This window comes from Erinaceus europaeus, chromosome 2, assembly GCF_950295315.1.
Source record: "Erinaceus europaeus chromosome 2, mEriEur2.1, whole genome shotgun sequence".
NCBI lineage: Eukaryota > Metazoa > Chordata > Mammalia > Eulipotyphla > Erinaceidae > Erinaceus > Erinaceus europaeus.
In genome coordinates, this window is record NC_080163.1 from 191,646,706 (window position 1) to 191,651,385 (window position 4,680).

General features: G+C 56.7%; 1 long non-coding RNA gene across 1 annotated transcript; it reads left to right on the plus strand.

The window, feature by feature from the left end:
- The first annotated feature begins 539 nt into the window (after positions 1-539).
- On the plus strand, positions 540-1,540 carry LOC132537046 (uncharacterized). The gene is made up of 2 exons (XR_009548555.1): positions 540-732; positions 1,324-1,540. It is a non-coding gene; the product is annotated as an uncharacterized LOC132537046 (long non-coding RNA).
- Positions 1,541-4,680: the final 3,140 nt, after the last annotated feature.

The window sequence follows — 4,680 nt, forward strand, 5'->3', positions numbered from 1 at the left end:
TTTTGAGGCTGAGGCGCCGGGTTCCTGGTGGGATGACCACAGAGTCCTGGAGCTCTGCCTTTGTTTCCCCGTCTCTGTTCCATGGGTCAGTCCCTTTCTGTCTCCTGCACTGCTCCAACTCCATTATAGGGAAAAAAAATGATTTGAGCGGGCTGCTTGGTAGTGCATTGGATTAAGCAGTCCTGGCACAAAGCACAAGGGCCAGCATAAGGATCCTGGCTCAAGCCTCCTGCTCCCCACCTCTGCAGGTGTCTATCTTTCTCTCCCCTTCTCTGTCTTCCCCTATATACAACAATGATAAAACCAGGGAAACAAAAGGGAGGAAAAAATAGCTTCCAGGAGAAGTGGATTCATAGTGGAGGCACCGAGCCCCAACAATAACCCTGGAGGCAAAAAATAATAATAAAAAATAGCGATTTGAGCAGCTCTGCTGTGCTGCTGGGCTGTGTGGAACCTGCTGGAGTTCCCAGATCTCCGCGCATGAGAACCAGGGATGGAGCCCCGGTCCCAGCCTGCAGCGGGAGGAAAGGTGAGGCAGGTCTCAGCTGGGCCTCATGGGGGAGTGATTAAGGTTTGCAAAGACCTTCAAACGAGTGAGCTGGATAGATTTCACCTGGGGGAGAAGCCTGCTAACCAGAGGGGAAGGAGGAGAAAACACCTAAGAGACGCCGGGACGGGACAGACAGGAGACAGTGGTGGAAGAGGAGCGGCGTCTCCACAAAGGACAACACAGTATGTGCCGTCTCCTGCCTCTGTGAAATCTTCTGTAGCAAAGCAGAGATGGTGCAGCTGTCCTGTTTGTTGGGGGTGAGTAGCGGTGGGGGCCCTGTCAGCAGTCTTGCAATGGCCTGGGCTTTCCATGGGGCAACCTTGGTCTCAGCAGCCCTCAAACTCTTCCCCCCACAGCCAGAAACCTCAGATGAACCCTATGGGTCCCTGGGACACTTGACTATAGTTCTCTTGGTCCCTCAGATGCTCCTGAATTTTTAAATCTTCCTCCTCAGAAAAGCTCTAAGATGTGTCTCTCGGCTGCACTCAAAACCCCGGTACCAGCTGCCGTGCCGGGTAGTCAGAGAGCCGGTGCCGATCCCGCAGTGCCCGGGACACAGGTCAGGTTTTATTCTGGGACCCATTTCCTGCCCTGTTCCAGCCTGTCCTTCCCCCTCTGGGGCTGAAAATTAAAATCATTAATGACTGGTTGTGTTCACGGCAGACTTGTTGCCGAGAACTCAGGGAACAGCAGGGCTGGGATCTCCCTCACTTTTATGTTATCTCTGCTTCCTGCTGTGTCACTCAGCCCCTGTCCCCTCCTGCCGCTCTCAGCCGTCTGGATGGCAGAGGAGGCTGGAGTCAAGCTGCAGAGGACAGAGGACGCCCTGCAGACACTTGCAGTTTCTGCCTGAAAAACAAAGACCTGGAGAGGTTTAATGGTTTTTAAGTTTCTCTGTGGTTTAAACAACAGGTTTCTAGGGGCCTCCCTCCTCTCCTGGTCTTTACTGAACAAGAGTTCATGAAAATAAAACACGTTGACAAAAGTAAACTGCTTCATGTTGTCAGTGCAATTCCTACAGCAGCTTGAACTGGAGACCTGGGACTCGAGGTAAGTCGCCTCCACAGGGCTCTTGAGCCAGCCGCCACCCTCCGAGGCCATTTGGGTCTCCTCCAGGCTGCTGGGGCTAAGGCTCAAGCAAGTGTGAAAAAGTTTCTGGGGGTGTCCGATCCTGAGACCTGGGACGTGAGAGGCGAGAGCTCTCTCAGTGTTCCTATGGGGCCTCCCTCCCACCCTCCTCAGACTTTTGCCCACAAGTGTCCTGCAGGACCCAAGAAGCAGGAAAAACACTTGTCTCCTGGGGGGATCCGATCCCGGGACCTGGGACGTGAGAGGCGGGAGCGCTGAGCATGTTTCTATTGTCCCTCCCACCCACCCTACGTGGATTTTTGCCTATAAGTCTCCTTCAGGCAGCAAAGCTTGACCAAGTGTTAAAAGCATCTGGGGGTCCTAAGTGTCTAGGGGATCCTGGGGGGGTCCTAAGTGTCTAGGGGGATCCTGGGGGGGTCCTATCAGGGAGGCTCTACCTACCTACCTCCTTACCTACCTACCTACCTACCACCTCCTTCCCTACCTACCTACCTACCACCTTCCCTACCTACCTACCTACCTCCTAGGTCCTACCTCCTACCTTCCTACCCTACTACCTCCTACTCTACCCTACCCCCTTTCCCTACCTACCTCCTACCCCCTTTCCCTACCTCCTACCTCCTACCTCCTACCCCCTTTCCCTACCTACCTCCTACCCCCTTTCCCTACCTACCTCCTACCTCCTACCCCTACCTACCTCCTACCTCCTTTCCTACCCCACCTATCTCCTTCCCTACTTCCCCCTGCGGGAGGCAGGGGGAAAAACACTCGGATCCCGGGGATCCGATCCCGGGACCTGGGGCGTGAGAGGCGAGAGCGCTAGCAGTGTTCCTAAACCCCCCGCCCACCACCTTAGGCGGATTTTAACTTACTTAGCTCTCCACCAGGTCTCATCTCTAAACCTCAAACACATGTGAAAATGCTCAGAGCACCGTCCTGACTGATCCCGGGAGCTGGGGGTGAGAGGCGAGAGGAGTCTACTGGGCTAGTCACCCGCCTCCTGGACTTTTTCCCCAAGTCGCCTCCAGGCTGCGGGGAGGGGGAGCTGAGGCCTGAAAAGCTGAAAATGCTTCACACACTGGGGTGGCGGGGTTCCTAGGGGGACTGACCCCCAGACCCGGACATGAGAAACATTCGAGTTCCTGGGACATCCCCCCAGCACCCCCAAACTGACTCTGACAACTCCTCCAGGCTGTGACAACCAAGGACTGAACCCAAGGCTCCGGGGTCCCTGGGCTCAGCCCCCCACACCCACACAACTCCCAGCTTCCTGCAGGTGAACCCCGATACAGCAGCCCCTGCTTGGGGAAGGGGCGACAGGGCGAGAACTGAACAAAGTGGTAACCTAAGGGGAAACTCTCAACCCCTGCAGGTGTCTGCAGGCCAGGGGCTGGGGAGGCCTCAGGGGACGGGTGGACGGCTTCACCCGGGTCAGCAGCCTCGGCCAGCCCTGGGCTGTGGGGACATGGCCACATCTGCTGACTCTTGGAGGCTGGTGCCCTGCTCTTCAGTTCCGTTACCCGTCTGCCCAGCATTCTCTCTCTCTCTCTCTCTCTCTCTCACACACACACACACACACACACACACACACCTGCTTTGCTGTCTGATGGGACAGCGCACAGCACACGGATGCGGCCCTGCCGCCACAAGCCAGAGCTGATGGGCTCTGGACGAAATGAAAAGCACATCAAAAAGGATCATTTTTAAAAAGCTTTATTAGAGAATGAAGCAGAGTATCACTCCAGCCTTGGCAGTCGCTGGGATCAAACTCTGGGCCTCACACATGCGAGTGCTACCGCCCGGCCCCCTGTCCCACTTTTCAATCTTTTTCTCAGAAAGCTCCCCTGTGAAGCAAGTAAACCGTGTGAAAGGAAGAAAGACCCCGGTGCGAGAAGGAATACAGTGGCCCAGAGGTGCCATGTCCTGGCTCCTCAGCCCTGCTGACTGGGAGATATGTGGACCCACAGACATGACAGGGACAAAAAAAATAAGTCCTACACACTGATTTTTAATCTTGAAAATATAAAACATGACAGCATGGGTGGGGCAGTGCTGGTGTGTGACAACCAGGTTCAAGGCCCTCAGTCCCCACCTGCAGGCGGGAAGCTTCCAAGTGGTGGAGCAGGGCTGCAGGTGCCTCTGTCTCTTTCCTACCTTTCCTCTTGATTTATGACTCTCTCCAATAAATAAAATATAAAAAAATAAGTGGAATGTCAAGGAGGCTCATTACTCCATATATTGGGGTGGGGCTGGAAGGGGATCCGCATCCCCTCGTGGCGCTCAGACCTGAAGTGCAGGTGCAGGAGCCAGAGGAGCTGGGCTGCAAAGGTCCACCGCGCCCCAGCTCTCCCGCTGACACTGTCCTCCGCTGACTTGGGGACACAGAGGACCCCTGGCAGCGTCACCGCTGGGTCCCCTCCCTCCATGCCTGACCTTTGACCCGGGCAGTGACCTCCCACCCGCGCCAGGGCCCCCAACCCCCGGCCAGCCCCCGCACAAGGACTCACCACGCTTCCGGGTGTGGGGGGCTGCGGTGGGGCCGGTGTGACCCCTTAATGGTCCAGGCTGTTCCCCCAGTGCAGACGGCACAGTCCTGTGTCCACACTGAGGACCCACTGGTGGTAAGTGGGACAGGGCTGCAGGGATGCCGTAGCAGCCGGATTCTTGTAGGCCACGCCCACACACGCTGGGGTGTAGCCTTGTCCATGCACACCAGGCCCCGCCCACCAGGGTCTGGCCCACCCACCAAAGGCTGGCCCCGCCCCCAGTGCTGGCTCCACCCATCAGGATCTGGCCGCGCCCACATGACCCCCAGCAGGTGGAGGGCGTGGAGCCTGGGAGAGTAACCACACCTGAGGGGGCCACAGCCTTGCCAATCAGCACGTCCCCAGGAAAGTGGGAAGTGACTTAGGAGACATTCTGTACTGTCTTGGCCGTAAGTGTAGCCAAGGCAAAGGTGGGGAGAGGGGCCAGGTGGTGGTGTGCTCGGAAGAGTGCACTCGGTACCATATACTTGGACCCAGGTTTAAGCCCCAGGTCTC